At 37.3% G+C, this 6,000-nt stretch overlaps 1 non-coding gene across 1 annotated transcript; it reads right to left on the bottom strand.

Moving 5' to 3' along the window:
• Positions 1 to 3,977: 3,977 nt before the first annotated feature.
• LOC114912876 (small nucleolar RNA R71) lies at positions 3,978 to 4,083 on the bottom strand. Its single transcript, XR_003798842.1, has one exon. It is a non-coding gene; the product is annotated as a small nucleolar RNA R71 (small nucleolar RNA).
• Positions 4,084 to 6,000: the final 1,917 nt, after the last annotated feature.

Here is a 6,000-nt window from a genome sequence, read left to right as displayed (position 1 = left end):
AATGGATATACAAAAGAAAAATAAGTACAGATGGCAAAGTAGAGACCTATAAAGTTAGGCTCGTGGCAAAAGGTTATAATCAGTGTGAAGGCATTGACTATCAAAAAATCTTTTCGTCCATAGCCATGCTGAAATCCATCCACACTCTACTTACTATTGCAAGTTATTATGATTATAAAATCTGACAGATTGATATAAAAACTGCCTTCCGAAATGGATATCTTGAGAAAGATATCTATATGGAGCAGTCTTTGGATTTTACATCTGATGATAGTGATCACCGAGTCTGCAAGCTGCAAAGATCTACATATGGATTAAAGCAAGCTTTTTGGAGTTGAAATCTTTATTTTGATAATGCGGTCAAATCGTTTGGTTTTATTAAGAACAAAAAGGAATCTTGTGTATACAAGAGAGTCAGTAAGAGTGTAATAACATTCCTCATATTGTACATGGATGATATTCTCCTCATTAGAAATGATATTCCCATACTGATCAAGGCCAAAAGATGGTTGTTCAAGAAATTCTCCATGAAAGACCTAAGAAAAGAATCCTATATTCTTGAAATAAAAATCTATAAGGATAGATCTAAAAGGATGCTAGGCCTATCACAAAAGCTGTACATAGAAAAAGTGCTGAAAAAGTTTAACATGAAAAAATCTAAAAGAAGACTCTTACCTCTTAGGCATGGTATTCATCTTTCCAAGATGATGTGTTCGATCACATCTAAGGAAGTTTAGCACATGAGTAGGATTTCTTATGCCTCGATCATAGGGAGCCTCATCTATGCCATACTGTGTACACGACCTAATATTGCCCTTGCTGTGAGTGACGTGAGTAGATATCAATCGAATCTAGATAAGGAGCACTAGATAGCTGTGAAGAACATCCTTAAGTACTTGAAAAGAACTAAGAATTTGTTCTTAATCTTTGGAGGAGGTTCTGAGTTGCGAGTCAAGGGGTATACTGATTCAGACTTCATGTCTGATCCTGATGATAGAAAATCTACGTCAGGATATCTGTTTGCATGCAATGGTGGCACAGTCAGCTGAAAGAGTTTCGAGCTACACATCATAGCAGATTTGACTACAGAAGCTGAATATGTCGCTACTTCGGATACTGCAAAAGAAAGTTTCTGGTTTAAGAAGTTCATTACGGAGCTTGGGGTTATGACATCGGATGTCATACCACTTTATTACGATAATAATGGAGCCATGACACTTGCTAAGGAGCTGAGATCTCATCAGAAATCAAAGCACATCAAGCGGCGGTTTCACATCATATGTGACTATCTCAAAAAAAAATATGTCGAAGTGCGAAGAGTAGACTCCACGGATAACGTGACAGACCTGCTGACAAAATAATTGAGCCAACCAAAGATAGAAGTCCACCTTGAGAAGATAGGACTAAGATTAGTGGCCAATTGACTTTAATCCAAGTAGGAGATTGTTAGATGTATGTCCTAGAAGTCAATACTGCTGATACATTGTAATAAATCTAGGGTATACTTTTGTACTTAAAATATTGATTTGATCAATAAAAGAATAAGTTTGATTTTCATTCAAGAATGATGTGTCCTTGAATTGTCCATAGAATTAATACTTCAATACATATTCTTAACGTGTTGAGAATTAGAGGCATGTATAAAATTTCTAAATACTCTCAATCATAGTATCATCATGAAGATGGTGATCAATCCGAATAGACCAGCACACAAATTACTTTCTTCAGGATAGATGAGTCTCTGGTCTACAGTGTAGAGATATTGAGCGATGAGTGTGGGTAGTTGTTAGAAAATAACTAGCATTAAGCATGACCATATGAGAGATCACTTGAATTTCTATTCGATCGTCAGTAATCGTCTCGATGCTGTAGTTATGTGAATAGTTATTTGACCTGCGATGGCACGATTGCTCGTAGTGAGGTTGTTAGAGTTTGACTGATGCATAAACATAATTTTATTGAGACCTTGTAGTGGATGTTGGCGATAATTGATCCACTGTAAGAGTAAGATGCATGTCTAAATAGAATCTATCGATCTTAATAGAGAAGAGTTGTCCTATAAGATTTGAGAGGCTTGGTCTGAGAGTCTGTGGCCACAGCAATATCATTGATAGAAGAGAGTTTTTATGAAGATCACAATTGAACTTGAGCTAATCGAATCTATCATATGACTGATGATAAGGTTTGACAATTTATCCATGATCTGCTATCTAGTTAGGACTCACGATAGAGGAATTGAATTACATATGAACTATATTGAGGTTCTATTTTTAGTTCTATTGGGTTGCTATTACATACTGCTAGGTGTCACTGATGGATTGTAAGAGCTCATTAGGATTGCTCAGGATCAACAATCCTTAATAAGTTAGAATAAAATTATTTTGACCCATTGAAAAGAGTTTCAATGATACTATGATAGAGATCATGGTATATCTCATGACCAGATAGAATTAAACCTATAAGGCCACACAACAAAATGATTGATCTGGAATAAGTAACTGGGCTTATGAAGTCTTAATTGGATTTAGAAAAACCCTATTAGGTTCAGGATAATGTTGCTAGCACAAGATTAAACCCAATTTTTTCTTTACACTTGAATTTCTTATTTGATAAGATTAATTCAAGTTAATTATCTGCTAATAACCTAAATGAATTAGATTTATTGGACTCCAATTGTTAGGTGCCTAAGATTTTGGATCATATATATTAAGGGTTCAAACCCTTAATCAATTTCTTTGATTGTTTGTATTGGGACGCCACTTGATTTGATCAAGTTGGGTGTACCCACATAATAGAGGACGTGTAGGACCAGCATGGGTCATCCCCTAAGCCCCATGTGGCATGTGAGAAAGTGGGTGAAGAGGCTTCAATAGTTGACGTCTTGTGGATCTCCTAAAGGGGTGAAATATCTAAGGCTACAAGAATTTCTAATGCAAGTAGAACTTATATTAAGGGGCTATTTGGTTTTGAATAGGATTCAAATCTTTTGCCTATTTAAAAGGACCTTCTCTAAGGCTCTATGCATCAGATTTTTAGCAGCCCCATGCCTCCCAAAAGTCTCTCCATGCCTCCCTCTCTTCTCCCTTCTTGTTCCAATGCCCCAAGGGGTTTGGGCATCCTCCATCTCTACGCCCAAAAGGAGTTTAGGTGTCCCACTTAGTGACTAGTTTTCAAATCTTGGTTGCTTCATTATCAAGAGAAGAAGAGTAAGAAAAAAAAAAGAAGAAAAAGATCAAGAAAAGGGTCAAAGAGTTGATCGTGATCCAGACTTTGTTTAGATTCGTAGGATGATTATTCTTAGAGAAGAAAGATCAACATCAAAGAGGACTGTTTCAGGCGATCCTGAGTGGATACCCATAGAGACCGAATATTTGCGCAGCTAAAGAAGAATCTACTCTCTTTCAAATCCATATTTGAAGAAAAAAATTACGAAATAGGTATGTGATTCGATCATATATTTAATTTTAATATAAAATTCAGTATGTGTTCAATTTCAGCATATGAAATAGATCCTTGTATTCTATGCTTTATTTATGCATATTTAGATTAAAAAATATTTTAATCTTTTATTCTGCTACATTGTTTAGAAAAAAAATTTTGAAACACACATGTATGCCCCTATATGAAATTCTAACACTTTACTCCTTCAACTTACACCTACTCCCCATGCATTCAAGTGCCGCCAGTAGAGGCCGTACAGTATGAGATCAAGTTTAGCATTATTTAGATGCTCCCATCTTTCTATGGACTTACAAATGAGGATCCATGCAAACATCTAAACGAATTCCTAGAAATTTGCTCCACTGTTAAAATTTAGAATTTTTCTGATGATGCTCTTAGACTAAAATTATTCCCATTTTCATGGAACGACAAAGCCAAATATTGGCTGAACTCCTTAGACACTATAACGATTTCGACTTGGGACTAACTTCAGAGAGAATTTCTCAGAAAGTACTTTTCAATAGAAAAAACTAATCAAATCTGAAAAGCAATAACTAACTTTTCCCAAATGGATGGAGAAATGTTTCATGAGACCTAAGAGAGGTTGAAGAAATTGATTAGGAAGTGCCCACACCATGCTGTATCCAAGTGGCAACTGATCCAGTACCTCTATGATGGCCTATCAGAGAAGCACCGACAAATAATTGGTGCCTCATGCGGTGGGATCTTTATACTGAAAAACAAGCATGAAGCTTGGCAGCTCTTTGAGACATTAAGTGAGAATTCATTGCACCATATGTCTGCTGCTAGGAGAGACCCTCCCATGTTTAGACCCAAATGCGGTGGGATTTATGAAATAGGAAGCTCAATCTACATCCATAATAAAGTAGATAAATTATCCCAAAAATTTGACCAACTATTGTAGGTCGGACCTACCAGTACTCCAGCCACACCTGTACGAGATATTTATTCTATCTGTTCGAGTCCACATATTATCATTGAGTGTCCAGATGCACCCCAGTATCCTAAGTTCATACATGAACAGGTAAATCAAGCATAGACTCAAAATAATTTTAGATTTGGATACAACCCATACTCCAATACCTATAATCTAGGTTGGAGAGACCATCCAAACTTTTTTTGGGCCCAACAGCCTACTGCAAGGCCTTCGATTTCATGACCTAGTTATCCTAAGGGAGTCAATAAATCGGCTCCATACCCACTGTATGCATGGAACATGCAACAAATTCTCCAAACACTGCCTTTAAGGAGAAGATGCTGCAAGCACTTAAGGGGCTGGAGATGAACACCCAGATCCTTCACTCCCACATACAATCTATTGCAAAGCTAAAGATCCAGATAGGTTAACTAGCGATAGCTTTCAGTAGGAGGGAGGAGGGCAAACTACCCGCCAGCCCATCAGTAATCCAAAAGGACAGTACATGGCTGAGAGCTCCACTAGCCCAGAAACTTTTTTCGAATATGCCAAATCGGTCATAACCCTTAGAAGTGGAAAAATCTTAAATCAATCTGAAGTGACCCAACAACCAGAGCAACCAATGCCGGCCAAGCCGAAAAAGAAGAAACCTGAAGAGAGGAAAGAACTCACTGACTCGGCACCTGCATTTAAGACCCCATTTTCAAGTGCTTTAGAATCAATCCTCTCTACCTTTAGATAAGAAGGATATAAAAATGAATGAAATGCTAGAACTGTTTAAACAGGTCCAGATAAACTTACCCCTTCTTGATACCATTAAGCAAGTCCTGACCTATGCTAAATTTCTAAAGGACATGTGCACATAAAAACAAAGATTTAAGGCACACACACTGAAGAAGGTCCACCTGACTGAGCAGACCAGCTCAATCTTTCAGTAAATTGCCCCATCCAAATTTAAGAATCTTGGTACCCAAATTATATCTTGTGTCATAGGGGACCTCACGATTAAGAAGGCATTACTAGATTTGGGTGTGAGTATCAATTTTTTTTCGAGCTCTGTTTATGACCTATTTGGATTCAGAGAGTTAAAACCCACGGTAGTAACCCTATAATTAGCTGACTAATCGATTAAGGTATCTCGTGGAATGCTGAAAGATGTGTTGGTGAAAATAGATGAATTTTACTTTTTTGTTGACTTTCTGATACTGAATATGGAACCTAACAGCAACCCTAGCCAAATACCAATAATCCTAAGTAGCCCTTCCTAACGATCGCTAATGCTTGCATAAACTGTAGGATCGGGGTTATGGATGTATCTTTTGGGGACAAGAATCTGAGGTTGAATATTTTCAATGCATCTCAAGGACCACCTATGTACGACCATGATGAGATCAACATGCATGCTAGAGGAAGTTATAGAAGATAAAATCCTTGCCTTGCTCAACTTAGACCTTTTACAAGCATGCCTAACATATTTCGGAGTGGATGACTTTGATTTAGATGGGTACATTGAAGAAGTGAATGCATTATTAGAGCCACCCAATTTAGCATCACTCCCCCCTAGACTATAAAGTATGAGCAGTCACCGACTCAATTGAGCCCTCTAGTACCATTCTTAGAAG

This window comes from Elaeis guineensis, chromosome 4, assembly GCF_000442705.2.
Source record: "Elaeis guineensis isolate ETL-2024a chromosome 4, EG11, whole genome shotgun sequence".
Taxonomy (NCBI): Eukaryota; Viridiplantae; Streptophyta; class Magnoliopsida; order Arecales; family Arecaceae; genus Elaeis; species Elaeis guineensis.
The sequence above is the reverse complement of the archived record's forward strand: the minus strand, read 5'-3'. Positions and strand labels throughout refer to the sequence as shown.